Source organism: Copadichromis virginalis, linkage group LG11 (assembly GCF_057382275.1).
Source record: "Copadichromis virginalis isolate Kocher_CV1m ecotype Utaka linkage group LG11, C_Virginalis_male_GT1.1, whole genome shotgun sequence".
NCBI classification, from domain to species: Eukaryota; Metazoa; Chordata; class Actinopteri; order Cichliformes; family Cichlidae; genus Copadichromis; species Copadichromis virginalis.
The window spans coordinates 1,019,203-1,037,122 of NC_140628.1; the positions used below are offsets into that span (position 1 = coordinate 1,019,203).

General features: G+C 42.0%; 1 long non-coding RNA gene across 2 annotated transcripts in view; it reads right to left on the reverse strand.

Annotated features, from left to right (window-relative positions):
- Positions 1-7,545, reverse strand: part of LOC146697894 (uncharacterized) — a 30,605-nt gene extending 23,060 nt beyond the window's left edge. For both annotated transcript variants that reach the window (XR_014922937.1, XR_014922938.1), the window contains exons 1-2: positions 7,441-7,545; positions 7,125-7,170 (exon numbers count right to left, since the gene is read on the reverse strand). This is a non-coding gene — a long non-coding RNA (uncharacterized LOC146697894). The remainder of the gene's footprint in view (positions 1-7,124; positions 7,171-7,440) is intronic.
- Between the last annotated feature and the right edge of the window lie 10,375 nt (positions 7,546-17,920).

A 17,920-nucleotide genomic window follows, 5' to 3' on the forward strand; every position in this document is an offset into this window, starting at 1 on the left:
CTGTTTTCATGTGTCTGATATATATTTTGAATTATGAACTGTACTTCACTTCTCTGTGAGCAGACGACCTGACATAGAGAAGACCAACAGCTGTGCAAGCCGAATCTGCAACTGCCGCATGATAAAACGGCGTGAACTGCTAGATTGTCTCCCGAACTTCTTTCAGTAAAAAAGACCACCACAAGTCTGACATTGTTTCAGTTACACACTGATTCAGTATTAATTTTAGTTACCTCCAACTGACATAACTCGTGTAATTACTGCAGACATGAATTATAATTTCAATGAATTTATGTTTAACCCTAGCCAGCAGTTTTAAATTGTCCTTCCCCCCCCCCCCTTTTTTTTTTTTTTACAGCTTATAGTGTTCTGTGTCCTTATTGGCTGCAGACCACTGTCAATCAATTTCCTCCATGCCGTGTCCCCTGTACAGCTCAGAATGCGTTCAGCCTGTCAAATTTACATAAATCTTCGATCGCTAGCAGTGTGACCCTGAAGTGCTGTACTTTATGTTTGTAAGTTTTCTCGCCAAGATACACAACAGTGTCAACTAAACATCATCACCTACAGGTGCCTTTGGTTTCATTCTATAATACTGGACTTATTTTTCTACAAAGGTTTGAACTTTGAGTGTTTAAAATAGAGAGAAAAGTGTGAAAATGTTCATGCCTGTCTGAGAAAAGTGTATAAAGCATGCAGTGAGGGGTTTTACAGTCTCAAAACATCTATAATAATTGTAAAAAAATAAAATTGGCTACTTTGCAGATTTTACCTATCGTGGGTTATTTTTAGAACATAACTCCCGCGATAAACAAGGGCCACTGTACTGCAACTATAATTATAATTATACCATATCAGCTTTATTTATAAAGCACTTTAACATAAAACCAGGGTTCACAAAGTGCTGTACATATACAAAAAGCATAAGCAAAGTAAAATAAAATAAGATACAATAAGATAAAATAAATAAATGAATAAATAAGATAAAACATGTTAAAACAAACTGAGTTAACCCCTTAAAGAGGGCAAAAGGCTTCAGCAAATAAAAATGTGTTAAGAAGAGTTTTAAACTGAATGAAGTGTCTCAGCTTGGTGCTTATTCCATGCCCCGGTTTGACGAGCCCCTGGATTTCCAAACTGGAAATAACCAGGACTACTGGCAGATTCTCTTTTCTCCAGACTCTCCAGAGTCTTATTGACTAATTAGGCAGTTCTTGGGATTGGCTCGTTGCTATTTTTGGTTCATGACCGGTTTTGCGGACCTGCCCAGCCCCCTGACTGATTTCACCCAAAAAAGTGCCTAGACCTGGTCCAGTGGATGGCGTTTGTACAGGAGTATGTTTACTTTTTAAACAAAATGCAACAATGAGTTCTGAGCAAATCACAGTTTACAACTGCAAACCTCTGGGGAGAGCTCCTAGACCACATACACTGGTGAGTGTGATCTGTGGCAACCTGAGACCTTCTGGAATGGAGCAATGCAAGTGTGACTCTGCCCAATGTGTTCTACTATGCATGGCTAAAAATAAAATAGTACTGGCCATAACACGGAGGCTCATGAGATTAATTACGTCACTTTGGGGAGTGTGTTTTGGGGGAAGGTGGTGTTCGACTAGACACATATGCTGCTCGACAGTAGCAACCACACGGCCTTCTTTCTGCATACACACCAACAATAATTCTGTCCCTTTGTCATGTATGGCTATCTGAGCTCTCAGACTGAAGACTGCTCTCATATTCATGGACAGAGTCACTCACACATACACAGACTGTCCAGGCCCTAAAAATAGCTGGTGTTAGCTGTCTGATGATATGTATGGAGATAAATACCTGCAAATGAGTCTCATGTGTGTTACCAAATATGTGCACAGACACACGCAGTACGTCCCAAAGACATAAACTCTCTTATCCTCCATAAATAGGTCACAAACTGGCACCTCATTTCTCTTCACTCCTCGGTGTCCTTCTCTGCTGTCCCAGATAGAGCAGCCACAATCACTTTCTTCCATCCAGCAAATAGTCCAACTCACCTCGACCAGACAGAGAGGACATCTATGCTGCTGCACAAACATCTCTCACATCTCTATGTAGCTAATATTAAAGACAAACAAAAGCGAGCAAAATGATTTGCAAAAATGTAATTATCCTTTCTCTTTCTCACAGAAGCATTCAACTTGACAACTATGTTCATCTAGCCACTCTATGTTTCGTTTTATTTGTGTATTTTTCACTGCACTTCATGGCATTTACTATTTCATACTTTATTTATGTTTTTCAGTTTGCAGAGGACATGGAGCTCTTTTTAAAAGCATGTGCTGACGAGCAGGGACTACGGGTCATGTGACGTTTGACACTTAATGGACAGATGAAGGCACTGGCTGCTTGTTTGTGTTTTTATGTGTTGTTGGGTTGGTTTTTTTTCAGTGTACAGAATTCCAGTTAAACTTGTTATAAAATGTTGTTTACTTGTTTCCATGTCCATACTTATAGTAAAAAAATTAAGTGTAAATGTAACAGAATTGTTTATACTTGTAACTTCAAAATAAAAAGCTTATAGTTGCTATTAACATTAATGTATTACCCTGTAATCCATAATATTTTTATACATTTTACGCATTAACCCTCTGGGCTCTATCCTGGCCTTATGTGGCCACTTCACTTCCTTTTTCTTTCTTTTTTTGACCATTTTTGCTGTGTTAATGCAAATGGAATGAAAGGGTCTAGATTGTTTTCAGCTTTTGGCCACTTGAAACCCATTATTATGACATTTTTAAATTCCTTGTTGTTGACAGTGCTAAATCATGCAATTTAGGTAAAATTGCTTTTATTCTAAACTCAGCACATAAAAATTATGGTTGTTGTTGTTGTTTTTTTGTTTTTTTTTTGTTTTTTTAACCAAATTACATCATTTACCCATTTTTGGCTGAACAACAAATTTCATGTAATATTTTTAGTTTCAAACAGGGGTGTTTGATGGCTTACTACACCGCAGTGGACCAAAAGAATGACATAGGTTTGATCTTAAGGGTCCCATTGTCATGGTCCCCGTGCCTGCTCGGCTGGCCCTGTGTGGCTACATGTTATGTTTTGTCTTTTCTCTCTCTCCTCTCTCTCTGCTCGCTGCCTGGGCGGAGCTCATTGTGAGCTCCCGGCCTCCACCACCTGTAGGCAATCACCTGTGGCTCCTCACCTTGTTTGCTCCCGCTACTTAAGGCAGTGACTGAGAGCACCTCGCCGCTGGACTATTGAATAACGCTCGTCAGTGCTACTTTAGCCTCAGCCAGTTTTGAGCTCTGTCCGTGAAAGTTCCGTGCTAACCCTTGTTCTCTGTATGCAGATTTCTCGTGTTTGGTTTGGAGACTCTGGACGCTTTTCCCGACCCCACTCTGCACCCCTGGGAACCCTGGCCCCCTTCTCCTTCACCTGTATATAGTGCACCTGGAGTGTGTAAATAAACCTGTTTTTTCTGAGATTTCAGTCTGCGCCGAGTCCTCCCTGCTCCTCCGTGACACCAATAGTTTGTGCATGGCATTGCAGCACAAATATGTGTTTGCAAGATAGACTGGGGGAAAAAATGACGCATTAAATATTACACAGGCTGCATTGAATTTCTGTTGAGTTTGAGTTTCCCAGTCAAACTTAGCTTTGAAGCACCTGCTAAAAACCGTTTTACTCTTGTAGAGTTCACAACAAGACACCATAGCCAAAATATTAACTCTCAAAAACAAATTCAAAGCTGCAGCACATACAGCAACAAACACTGTTAGTAAATGTGTCCTGGAGTTTATGCAGGTGCAGAAAGTGCTGCTGCTGTAAATAAGCCTAACAGCTTCTAGATCACTTATTTTTCTGGAAAGATGGCAAGAAGGGCATCACTGCTCATTTCTACAATCTCCCAGATCTTGGAATACAAGCCTCTGTCCCATGAAAATCACTTCACAGTAGTAGGAGTCCACTAAAACCTACAAATGAAGAGTGATCCTGGAAGAAATGGGGCGCACACTATAGTGACCTCAACAAGTGCAAGACAGCCTTGTCCCCGATGCTCAGATGAAAAGATAAATAAATAAACCTTTTTATCTGAAAGGTTACTGGTAATATATATAACCTAACTGGCATTTAAAGAGTAAAAAAAAGAATGTAGATAAAATTTTGGTTTTGATGAAAAGGACTGGAGCTAATTTAAAGAGTCAAGTCGGTAAAAGTAGAAAAATGTTTTAATAAATATACATTTTATAGCATTTTGTGAACATACACAAAAGTGGCCATTTTTGGCAACGAACAAGCTGAGAGAGAGTTTTATATTTTTTGCTCTCCTTGAACAAAAATAATAGAGCACAATAATCAATGTTGATGTTAATCAATTAGATGTCCCAGACTCTACTATGAATAATATAGCGGTCCCTCGTTTATCGCGGGAGTTACGTTCTAAAAATAACCCGCGGCAGGTGAAATCTGCAAAGTAGCCAACTTTATTTTTTACAATTATTATAGATGTTTTAAAACTGTAAAACTCCCTCACTACATGCTTTACTTTCCTCAGACAGGCACGAACATTTTCACACTTTTCTCTTTTGTTTAAACAGTTCAAACCTTCGTAGAAACATAAGTCCAGTATTATAGAATGCAAAACGTTTCGTCGGCATTGTTGTGTTTGTTGGGGAGAAAACTTACAATCTTCAAGACAAGCTGAACGCATTCTGAGCTGTACAGCAGCGGTCCCCAACCTTTTTTGCTCCACGGACCAGTTTAATGTCAGACAATATTTTCATGGACCGGCCTTTAAGATGTCGCGGATAAATACAACAAAATAAAATGATACGACCAAGACAAAAAATGTGGTATTTTGTAAATATAATAATAAACGTGAATTCACTGTGTAATTGTGTAATTTTATTAGCAGCATCCTCCTGAAATGCGCCAACAACATTGAGAGTAACATCCTCCTCTCTGCTTCTTAATGCGCTCTGGTCGCTACGGTAACGCGTAAATAGTTCTTTCAAAATAGGACACACGACTACAACACGGCAAAAGACCCAGGGAAACCGAATTAACGATAAAACCTCAGAAAACCATACATTTCACACCCGAGCCTCAGCTCTCACGGCCCGGGTGTTGGGGACCGCTGCTGTACAGGAGACATGCCACTAGATTGATTGACAATGGTCTACAGCAATCAGAACGCACAACACAATGTGCTGTAAATTAAAAAATCAAAAATCAGCGTAACAGCGAGTCCGCGAAAGGTAAACCGCGTTATAGTGAGGGACCACCGTACAATAATTTCCAGTAGCACTGCTGATATGGTGAGTTTTGAGGTTGTCTTCAAACAAGTGCATTGTACAAAAAAAAGGTGCTTGAAGGATTGAAAATGTAAAAAGTAATGACTATTTTATATTTATGAAAAAAACTTGATGAGATGATGAGATGATGAGATAGCCTTTATTTGTCAGTTGCAGGTCTTTTACCCACAACCGAGATGACAGACCTTGCCGACCGTACATACAATACACAAACATCACATTGGTTATACTAGGTCAGGCCAGGTAGCGAGAAAAAAAACATCGAAATGTGTAACACAAACACAGTCGTTATCAGGGAGCTTTTGTTCGGCTCCAGCCTTGAGCCCACAGCTGGCTCCGAAGGGGTAGCTGGATTATGATGGTGATTTTTCTTTTGCGACAACTCGTGAGAATTTCAAAGCTGTTCTTTAACACTCCGACACTGGTCTCTCAATCTCCCGTTGGAGAACCGCGAGCTTCCCCATGATGGTATTAACCTTCATTTCCGTGGTCTTGTCATTCTTTTGCTCAAAGAGCAGATTCTGAGACCTCACGACCGCAGTCAGCTTTTTCCAAGATGTGATCCAACTTCCGCTCAGAGATGTTGTTCTGAGTGGACTTTTCCTTGATGTAATCCAATATACGCTCAGAGGTGTTGTTCTGAGTATTCACGGCAGCTGTAAGCGTCTCCAAGCTCTTAACCATGCTGCTCTCAATGAGCCCGTTCTGAGAAGTCGCGTCTCGTCCCATCATTTCAATCCCAGCGGGCAGCTTTGTGGGGGTTTGAACAGCCGGTTCAGCTATCTTAATCCTCCGATAAGCCAGAGCCAAGCCAGTTCCGATCAGCAAGAACCCTGTTATCATGGTTCCGAATAGGTAGATATCTTCAGCGTCCTCGATCGACAGTCCCACCAGGCACACGATCCTCCATGTCTGCCACCCGTCCATCGTGTATCCGGCAGGGAAAGTCCCTCCAGGGCACTCGGGCTCTCCCGAGCCCAGACTTCTCGTTGAGAAAAGGGTGTCAATAGCATTCAGAGACCAGTTGATCAAATCCATAATTCTCTTTAGGTTTTAGAAACAGACTGTGAGAGACTGTTCCAGGGAAAGTAATACAAAAACACGAGACTAGACAAGGACATAAGAACTAAGCAGGGAAGATAAGGGAGAGGAGAAAAAGGGCGTCCACCTCCTCCGAGAGCCAAAAGGAAAAGTAGCAAAAAAACCAAAACCAAAACATAAAACATGGACACTTTTGGCAACGAACAAGCTGAAGGGATGGTGATTTTTTTAAACAAACCCAGAGTGTTAAAAAACATTTTAAACCATGTTTATTTCTCATCAGCATCAATAGTAACAAAAACACAATTTAGTTTTCGCTGTCAAAGTCGATTTAACTGAAGTTACGTGTTTCCGGTTACTGTGGAGGTCACAATATGGCGCTCCCCAGTGGCTGCAGCCAGGTGCTCTTGATTGGTGTAGGCTGCTGGGGGATTCCCATGATGCACTGGGTGTTTCTTCTTCACTCACTATGTGTTAACAGACCTCTCTGCATTGAATCATATCTGTTATTAACCTCTGTCTCTCTTCCACAGCATGTCTTTATCCTGTCTTCCTTCTCTCACCCCAACCGATCACAGCAGATGGCCCCGCCCCTCCCTGAGCCTGGTTCTGCTGGAGGTTTCTTCCTGTTAAAAGGGAGTTTTTCCTTCCCAATGTCGCCAAAGTGCTGCTCATAGGGGGTCATATGATGGTTGGAGTTTTCTCTACAATTTAAAGCGCCTTGTTCTGATTTGGGGCTGTATAAATAAAACTCAACTGAATCAAATCCATAAGTCATACCTCAAATCACGATGTCCTGGTCATGGAACACGGGAACAGCCATACCCTGTGCAATAAAACACACGTCATGTATGAACATTTTCCATCCACTGTCTGAAATAAATAGTTTGTCATCATGATCCTAGAGTTGGCAAATGGATGGTTTATGAACTGGTACTTATATAGCACATTCTACTTAAGTTTGAACATTCACAATGCTTTTTACTACTACTACTCATTTTTTTATCTACACCTTAGCAGTTTTACCTTACATTCTAACATTTACAGGCACACTTAATGCAGTTTGTAAAGTCAGTGAAAGCTTTTGTTTGCTCACCAGTCTATTTCAGTTTGTCATTTGGAGTCAGTTCCCCTCCTGTGTATCATTGCTAATAGTGGAGCCCCTCGCTCAGCCTAGTTGGGTATCCACTTACCCAGCCATACTCTGGAAGTCATGCCAGAAATCACTGCAATCCTTTTTACAGAGACCTGATCACGTGTCCGACAGTCAGTCAGACAGTCAGCCTGGTAGCTGGCTTTCTCAAAGCACATTGTAATTTGGAGAGGCTCCCTTTGTGAAATTTCTCAGCAGGTATTTCAATGGTACTTTTGTGGCAGTTTCACAGGCTGCTTAGAAGGAGAACAAGTGATTAACTCATTAACTCATTAACACAAATGCATGAACAATTGGTGCAATATATTGCACCAATTGTTCATGCATTTGTGTCATCGCGTTCAGGTTATTGTAATTCCCTGTTTACCAGCTTGGATAAATCATCTCTTTCTTGCCTCCAAGCTATACAAAATGCAGTGGCCAGGCTACTAACATGTTCTAGCAAGCGAGCTCACATTACTCCCATCTTATATTCTTTACATTGGCTCCCAATAGATTTTAGAATTTGTTTTAAAATTCTTGTTTTAACAAGTAGAGCACTAAATGGCCCCAGATTATTTATCCAAGCTTCTTATAAAATACACTGCTGCTCGTTGTCTCCGCTCGTTGTTACACAACTGAAGACTAAAGGGGCGGAGCCTTTCAGTCTGTTGCACCAAGGCTGTGGAACAGTTTACCTCCACAGCTACGTTTGGTTGACTCTGTGGAATCCTTTAAAAAGTGTCATGGTCCTGGGTCGTGTGACCCAGTGTGTTATGCTTAACCTATTTTGATGTTTATTGTTTGCTTAGGTTCTTTAAGGTAGTCCAGTCCTTTTGTAATTATGTTACCCTTGCATTACGTCTCCCTTGCCCTTCGTGTGTTTATGTCTGTGTGTCTTGTACTGTCAAGTTCATGCTGTCAGTCATGTCACCTCCCCCTGTACTACGTCGCCCCGGTTCATGTCTCATGTTTCCTGTTTTACTTTGAAGGCCTGCATTCACTGTCTGTGTATTCAGCTCACTCCTCCTGTCCTGTCGTTAAGTTCATGTGTGTCAGCTGCGTTCCCATGTGTGGCCACTTCCCCTGATCATCCCTCATGTGTATTTAGTCTCTGTGTTTCTTACAGTCTGTGTTGCGTCGTCTGTGTTCCCACCCTCCGTGTTTCCATGCCTGGTCTGTTGTCTTCCAAGCCATAGCCTCACCATAGTTTGTTCCCAGTTTAGGTTTTTGTTTAGCCACGCCATCCCTGCTGTATTTGCACACCTTGTTTTCAGCCATATTAAAGGCTCGCCTTCTGTTAAAGTTCACTCCCGTCTGTTCACTTGTGTACGCACCTGGGTCCATTACACGCATTCTCCACTCGGTCCGTCACAGCGGACCGTGACAAAAAGCAGTTAAAAACGTTTTTGTTTCAACAGGCCTTCTGTGAATCAACACTTTTGAATTGTTTTGAATTTGCATTATTTACATTGTCTATTTTATTACTTAATGTTTTCTTTATTTTAACCCTTGTGTACAGCGCTTTGTGACTGCCTGTCTACAAAAAGCGCTCAATAAATAACCTCACTTACAATATCACCACCAAAGGAGGAGTGTCATTCATTTCCCTCACATCATATTTACTGATATCACGCAATGCTGAAGAATCTGGGGTCACTTGCCTGACATATAGCAGCTGCATGTTTTTTGTTTTTTTTACAAAGGAACAATTGCTGTCACATATTCTGTTTAATAATCTGCTGGAGCCACCTGCACCGTTTCATTCAATCAATATATTTATTTATAAGCACATTTAAAAGCAACACAGGTTGATCAAAGTGTTGTACACAGTAAACAGTAAAAACCTCAGTCACAATTAAAAGCTAGTGAGTAAAGATGGGTTTTCAGATGTTGAGTGTTGAAGAGACACTAATTTGAAGAGGCAGACTGTTCCAAAGTGCAGCAATCACAAAGGCCCGGTCTCCTCTGGGTTTTAGGAACAATCAGAAGTAACTTATCAGCTGACCTAAGAGTGCTAATTGGAGTATTTTTAGTTAACAGGTTAAGAGGTAAGACAGAGCTAATCCATTTAGAGACTTGAAAACAAGGAATAAAATCTTTAAATCAATTCTATAACATACAGGAAGACAATGCAAACGAGCCAAGACTGGAGAAAGATGGTCGTGTTTACAAGTGCCTGTCAAGAGTCGGGCTGCAGCATCCTGAACACGCTGAAGTCGAGAGAGCAGAGCCTGGCTGATCAGTAATGCTTTGAAACCAGACTGAAATGTGTCATTCATTTCCAGAAAAGCCTGGAGCTGAAGGAAGATCATTTCTTTGAGGATTTGGGGCAGGAAGGGGAGTTCAGAGATTGGTCTAAAATTTGAGAGAGCTGTTGCATGAAGATTTGTTTTGTTGAGAAATGGGTGCACTGTAGCATGCTTAAGATCAGCTGGGATGGTTCGCATTAGAAGGGAGGTTTAATAAATTAGGTCCAATAGTGTCAAAGACTTCTTTGGAAAGGCGAGAGGGGAGAGTGTCGAGGTGACACATAGAGGGCTTAAGATGGGAGACTACTTCACCCAGAGCGCACAGAGACATGTGGTGTTTGAGAATGCCCCTTGATGCAAGCACGGCTTCTGTAGCGAGTGAGCTTTATTTTAACAGTGACAGTACAAACAGCAGTGAGGATGGCATGCAGAACCTAAGAATACCTAAACTGGAAAAACTAAGAAAAATAAACCAGAAACCTTTAAACAGACGCAGGGAGACTCGGGGAAACAACACCGATGAACCAGCAACAAGCATGAGATGACACACACTATAAATACACAAACTGGAACATGAGGGAACGAGGAACAGGTGGCATGACAGCTGGAGCCAATTGGGGACGACGAGACATAGAAGCAAAGCACTAACGTCGTGATGCTGAGATGAAACCTCGCGATGAACTGAAGCTTTCCATCCAACTGGTCGACTCAAGGTTCGAAGCATTGTGATGATTCATTTGCTCTACTGCGCCATCAAGTGAACGATTCAAGTGAAAAAGGCTCTTTAATTATAATGATGTGATGTGTAAACCTCTAAACTGAATAAATAAATTGTTTTCATGGTTATTTATCCCGAATATTGTCTCAGTATGTCTGATACAAAAGAGAAAGTGGAAACTATCAGGACAGAGTTTTGGTATGATTGTGTAACTGTGTAATCATCAGTGTTGGGTAAGTTACTTTAAATTAGTAACTTAGTTACATTACTAGTTACTTCTATCAAAAGTAACTCAGTTACTTCGAGTTACTCGTTACTTTCAGAGTAACTAGTTACTAGGGAAAGTAACTTTGGTTTAACTCAGAATTCTCTTGTTAATGTGTTGCTTCCATAACTTTGTCAGTCTTCTAGCTTGCTTACTTGCCACAGTGCACTGTGCCACCTACCAAAGGAAAAGATAATGTGCACATTTCCACGAGAGAAATCCCACGCCTGGACGGTCATTGACCGCCGCCATGATTCTAGCCTACGTCACAGCGTCATGTGCGCCTTTTACATCCAACACAAAAACTGCAGTCGTGGTGCTTTCGATTGTACTCAGAACTCGGAAATTCTGCCTTCTGAATAGGAAGATGTAGGTAACAGCAGACTGCAGATGAGCTGCATACAGGGCTGGACTGGGACAGAAAATTGGCCCGGACATTTTGACTAGAGAGCGGCCCACCATTATAGGAAAAATCATAAAGCCTTTGAATGAAAATAAACACTGTTGTGACAGTGATGTACACTGTTCTGATGGTATATATGCATCAATCTATCAATCGTTTGTTGTAAGATTCAGATAATTATTTATTAAAAGCGAGACATTTTAAATGAGAATAAGAAAGAAAAGTATTTCTTTGTGCCCCCCTCTCCCCGTTAATGCCCTACCTGGCCCCCTGGCAACACTTTGCTAGACCCGCCCCTGCACAGTTACCAGCTGTCTGCTACATAAAAAAGGATCCTGGTGTTATTTGTCTCTCAGAAACAGTTCATAACTCATTCATGTCACCTAAAAGGTAAACCTGTTTCTCCATCACCTGTTCAGCTCTGATGATTCAGTAAGGACATCTCCTGGTTTCATCTTCATGTTTCCCTCTCACCAGATAACCAAACCATATCATGACCAGCAAACATCAGCTGATACTAGAAATTAATATTAAATAAATTCTAACAACAGCTGATCAAGCTTAAAAGTGCTGCTGTTGTTTAACGCGACATCTGCTGGTTTCCTGCTTCTGCCGCAAAGTGGGCGATAAACAAACAAGAGAGCCGATCAGCTGATCATTGATCAGTTTCATGATTGAAGTAGAAACGGGAGAGGGAGGGGGAGAATGAAAGAAGAGGCAGCTGTGCAGCAAAGACACAGAATAACTCCAGCTTTGTGTCTTTTTCATTGCAGCTGAATTACGGGACAAACTGTTCCTTTTCACCTCAATAAGAAACGCGTAATATTTTCTCTGAATACCAGACGGGACGGTTGGCAACTCTAATAACTTATGAACAAAATAAAGTTCAACATCAGTAACTTCATAGCACCACCCAGCTGTATAGAAACTCCGTCATGCTAGCTAGCACGCAGTACGAAAAAGTCAGCATAACAAAAATAAACTCCACCTAAACTTGGTTCATATCTGACCCAGAGAGACTGCAGGTCATAACTTCTTACCTGAAGTTCAGTTCACCTGACACTCGGACCAGTGGCCGCCTCGGGTCTCACCGCTTGCCTCCCTTTTCCCTCCTCCACCTGCTGGCTTCCACCACTTGCTAATGTTACTGAATCTGTGGAAGCTCCGCGATGCCACCACACGAAGTAACGAGTAACGAGCCTATCTAAATCCCAGTAACGAGTAACGCGTTCCTGGTTTTGGCATAATAACTAGTTACCGTGCTCGTTACCACAATAATAACGTAGTTACTGTAACACGTTACTTAATAACGCGTTAGTCCCAACACTGGTAATCATGCTTATGTACATCTGGATAATGACACAAACTAGTGTGTGGTTCTTCACTTTTTAATAAACTAAAAGACAGAAATCAGATTATAGGATCTGTTGTTTATTTATATTATGGTGCTTATCATTCGTGACATTTATGACTGTGTGCATACTTTATTAGAAGAGATGAAATTTTAAAAAAATCTCTTTCTTACTGGTTCCATCGAAGAAGAAATGCTCAAGTAACTCTGTAGCACGTATGTAGTCCAATTCCACAACACAATGTGATGGGGAAATCAGCTTTGTTTTGCTGTCCATTTTATTTTGAATCTGGCGCGAACCGGCGAGCCAGTTCCTGAATCAGTCACATGGTACGGACTGCCCGCGAGGCCTCGACCGTCACTGCATACGTAATCAAAGCAAGCCTCGATACGTGCTTCACAAAAACTCCCCCGAGATTACCCGACACGGGCAACGAAGCTTCGACACACAGGACACATCACTAAACATTTGCTCAAACACCTTGAAGAGGACACAGGCAAGAAAGGTGAGTAATCATATCTTACAAACACTTATTTGCATCACCGGGCGACCGTGGCTCAAGGGTTTGGGAAGCGTATCTGTAACCGGAAGGTCACCGGTTCGATCCCTGGGCTCTCTGTCCTGGTCGTTGTGTCCTTGGGCAAGACACTTTACCCGACTTGCCTACTGGTGTTGGCCAGAGGGGCCGATGGCGTGATATGGCAGCCTCTGTTCTGTCAGTCTGTCCCAGGGCAGCTGTGGCTACACCTGTAGCTGCCACCACCAGTGTGTGAGAGTGAATGAATAGTGGCATTGTAAAGTGCTATATAAATCCAATCCATCATTATTACTTTGATCTCTAGATTTTCACACCCGCATTTGTTGGTGGTAAATCTTACTTCCTCTCAATCATCATTCCTTTCTCCTCACAGACTACCACCACATTCCTTGATGAGGAGCAACTGTGCAGGATCTGAAACAAGGCTACCGACTGATTTTTAAAATTCCCAATAAATATTCAATAAATAATTAAACTTCTTGTGTGCAAATGTTTTACTATGCAAATCCATGCTTAACGTGCAATGCTAAATAAAGTGCTTATTAAGGTGCTTTTAATAAAGTGAAAGGTGTGCTCTAAAGTGCTATACAGACAATATAAACAATATAAATAAATGTAGTAAGGGAGTCCTCTTCCTTACAAGTCTCCATGAGGTAAAAATTTGGTTATCACAATTTTTTCTTACAGACCAGTTAGCTGATGCCCTAGGTCCTCTTGCTAGCCATCTCTCGCTCACTGTAAGCAAGAGATGGCGTGGTTTTCTGAACACCTAAGTGTCAAACATCTATAGGAGAGATGTTTGGTCTTGGGAAGGGGGGTGTTATGGCCCTGGCCATAATTAGTTTTGGTGGCTGTTTCTTTGTCTGTGTCTTTAAGTCTCTGCAGGTCCCTGATTGGATGAGCTGACGGCTGCTGATTGGCCCCCTGATCGTATGGTTTTGGGGACCAGGGCGGGGTCAATCTTTCCAACTCTTATGCTGCGTTCCTGTATCCCTAGACTGGGGCGTAACGCTCTACAGTATAAGATGCCTTGAAGCAACTGTTTTTTGTTAAAAATATGTTTTTCCTTTTTAAAAATGTACAAAATAAAATGTAATCAACTTGAATCAACTCTTACTCTCAAGTGTTTTTGTTTTGTCGCTGGTGTCACTGCCTCTCGGTCCGCCACTTTTTGATAAGTGTTAACCTGATCTGCTTCAGATTGAATTGATCGGGGCCCTGGTAGCTCCACAGTTCAACTCGAGGTGACTGGATGAGGGCTGGTCTCAGCACTGCGGTTCTTTGTTGTGTGGTGTGAAAATAAATGGCCAGCTCTTGTTCCCACTGATGCAAATTACGATTTCATGCAGTGAAGTCATAACAACAACCGGTTTAAACTGGTTTGTTGTCTGGATTTTGAATGTCTACCTTTTTATGTTTACTTAGGTTAACAGTCTGATCATATTCTGATTCTTGACAATAATCTGCTTTTCTTGTCACATAATAAAAAGGCATATAACTCTGTATTTACACAAAGTTAGACAGTTCAAATGAAGGTGTAATACACTGATTACAAATCATTTAGCTCATTAATGACTGTAGCTTTTGTATGTTCCTCATCTTCTCCTAGACAAGTGGACCAATTTTGACCACACTTCGCTCAACAACTGCCAACTTCTGTATTTTATCAAAATCCCACAATCAAATATATTTGTACATTTGACAGTTCAACTGTGCACCGAATGAAATGGAACGCCAGCATTGACTCACGCTCTGGAATATCAGATAAGACTGGTGTGTGTCAACTCAAACACATTTCTGAAAGACTTTGTTTGGTAGGATGTGTTAGGTGTGGCTGTGTGCAGACAGGAATAGGACCCAAGGTGCAGACTCCGGAGACAGAACTTAAACCAAAACAGCTTTAATGCTGAACTCAAACATAACATAACTGGGGAAAAAAGGTCAAAAATAAACTAACACCGGCAGATTGACAAAACACACAGCAAAATAAACGGTAGATCGCGACACAGACACTAAGAAACACTGGGCTTAAATACACAGAGGGAGCAATCAGGGAATGGGTAACAGGAGGGAAACACAGCTGGGGCAAATCAGGCCTAACGAGACAAGGGGAAGCAAAACCAGACACATTAACATCAGACATGGACTTTCAAAGTAAAACAGGAAACACATAACACAGACTGAACAAAGACACAGACTCGCACGCACTGCAACAGAGGGAACAGAGACGTGGGACCAGGGCAGACACAAACACTGACTGGACACGGGGATATAGCCACTAAGGACACACAGAGACGCGAACTAGACAAGGGGATACAGCTGACAGGGAAGACAGAGCAGCTAGAGAAGACAGAGACATAAACTATAAGACAGAACTCAAAGAAACCAAAGACTAGAAAGTATAAATAATATAATAAACTCAAAACCCCTGGGTCAACGACCCAGGCATCCTAACAGGATGTTCATTTGATAGCTATATCAACAAGCTTTTGATATAGTTTGCAGCTCACTGGTGCAGTGGGAAATGGACTGGCTCTTATATAGTTTTTTTCTGCGCGCTGCAAGTCTCATTCAACAACTATACAAGCACAACTCTACTGTGTAAATGTGCTATTCTTTGTATATTACGTCAGATGAATTGGAACGCTCTAATGCGTGGGTGTTCTTGCAAACACAACTTCCTGCACATATAATATTATTATTTTTTACAGACAGTCTTTCAGGAAATCTGTCTGTCAGACCCTACAGAGGCTGTGCAGTTAGTCCAACTCCTCCAGTATTGCACAGCAATAAGTGCTATTGCCAGAAGCTTTGCTGTGTCTCCCAGCACAGTGTCAAGAGCATGGAGGATATTTGAGGAGACAGAAAGTTACTCTAAGAGAACTGAACAGGGCTGTAGAAGGTTCTAACACATCAGGAGAACCGGTATCTTCTCCTTTGTGCATGGAGGAAGACGAGCTCTGCCTACCTCCAGCAGCCCACTGTCTGATCAAACAAACAGAAACAGACTTCGTGAGAGTTGCTGGAGGCCATAATGTCCTCTAGCGGGTGCTGTGCCCACTTCCTGGCACTGTAGAGTCAGATTGGCATTTACCATAGAATACCAGAATTGGCAGGTCCGCTTCAGATGCTCTGTGCGTTTCACAGATGAAAGCAAGTTCACCCTAAGCACACGTGACGGATCTGAGAGGTACTGGATAAGCCGTGGAGAACGCTATGTTGCCTGTAACATCACGACCAGTTTGGTGGTTGGTCAGTGACAGTCTGAGGGTGGCATATCCGTGTCCGGCCTCATGTGGTCAGAGTATGGAGAGAGTTTCTGGAAGACGAAGGAATCATCATCATCATCATCACGATAATACTAATAATATCAGTGACTGACCCCAAGAGTTGCATGACCTAAATCCAGTAGAACACAAATACAACATCATGTTTTGACTGCATCCCAGATTCCACCTGGCTGCATCTGGGAGGAGATCCTACAGGATACTGTCCATCATTCCATTACAAGCCCCGAAATCTAGAATTGAATTCAAAATCCTGCTCCTCACATACAAGGTCTTAAATAATCAGGCCCCATCTTATCTTAATGACCTTGTAGTACCATATCACCCTATTAGAGCACTTCGCTCTCGCTCTGCAGGCCTACTTGTTGTTCCTAGAGTATTTAAAAGTAGAATGGGAGGCAGAGCCTTCAGTCTTCAATTCAATTCAATTTTATTTATTTACACAGCGCCAAATCACAACAAAAGTCCCCTCAAGGCGCTTTATATTGTACAGTAGATACAGAGAAAAGCCCAACAATCATATGACCCCCTATGAGCAAGCACTAGGGCGACAGTGGGAAGGAAAAACTCCCTTTTAACAGGAAGGAACCTCCGGCAGAGCCTTCAGTTTTCAGGCCCCTCTTCTGTGGAACCAGCTTCCAGTTTGGATTCAGGAGACAGACACTATCTCTACTTTTAAGATGAGGCTTCAAACTTTCCTTTTTGCTGAAGCATATAGTTAGGGCTGGACCAGGTGACCCTGAATCCTCCCTTAGTTATGCTGCAATAGACGTTGAATTGAATTGACATTGTCAGGCCAGAAGTGACCATATTTGGAGGGTTAGAGGGTGGAGTATCCACCAGCAAGTTTTGGAAGAAGTATTCATATTCAAACTAGTAAAACACTATAATTTACCCTTCGAAACTGGAGCACCTCTTGCCCTGTGGTAGCTGGAATAGGCAAGATGGCATGACTCTTTATCATGTCATTTTTAATAATCAGCTCTGCACAGGAGCTCAAGAAGAGTCCATCCTGTTGCTCTTGGAGTCTAAAATGACAGTGTCGGCAACGTTAGTGACTGAGCAGACCTACTGACCTGTTGGGGCGATCGTGGCTCAAGAGTTGGGAGTTCACCTTGTAATCGGAAGGTTGCTGGTTCGAGCCCCGGCTTGGACTCGGTCATTGTGTCCTTGGGCGCCAGTGTCCGGCAGCCTCGCCTCTGTCAGTGCACCCCAGGGTGGCTGTGGTTACAATGTAGCTGCCATCACCAGTGTGTGATTGTGTGTGTGAATGGGTGGATGACTGGATGTGTAAAGCGCTATATAAATGCAGGCCATTTATTATTGAGACAGCAGAGAAGGAACAGTCAGTACTGAGTCTCCTAAAGGTCAGATTTCATTAGGGAAAAGGATCAAAAACTTTTTCTTAAGGCTGTTTCGCTTTTCTTCAAAGACTGAAGAAACCTAACATCAACCCTCCCCAACTGGTCATGACAGATGGCCGCCCCTTCCTGAGCCAGGTTCTGAGTTTTTTAAACCGAATTATTTGTGTCAGTTTGCTGTAAGATAAAGTAGGACTCGAATGCACAACTCCTTCAAAACAGTGAATTTAATTTACACTGATAAGTGATAACAACAGTCTCCAAAAAT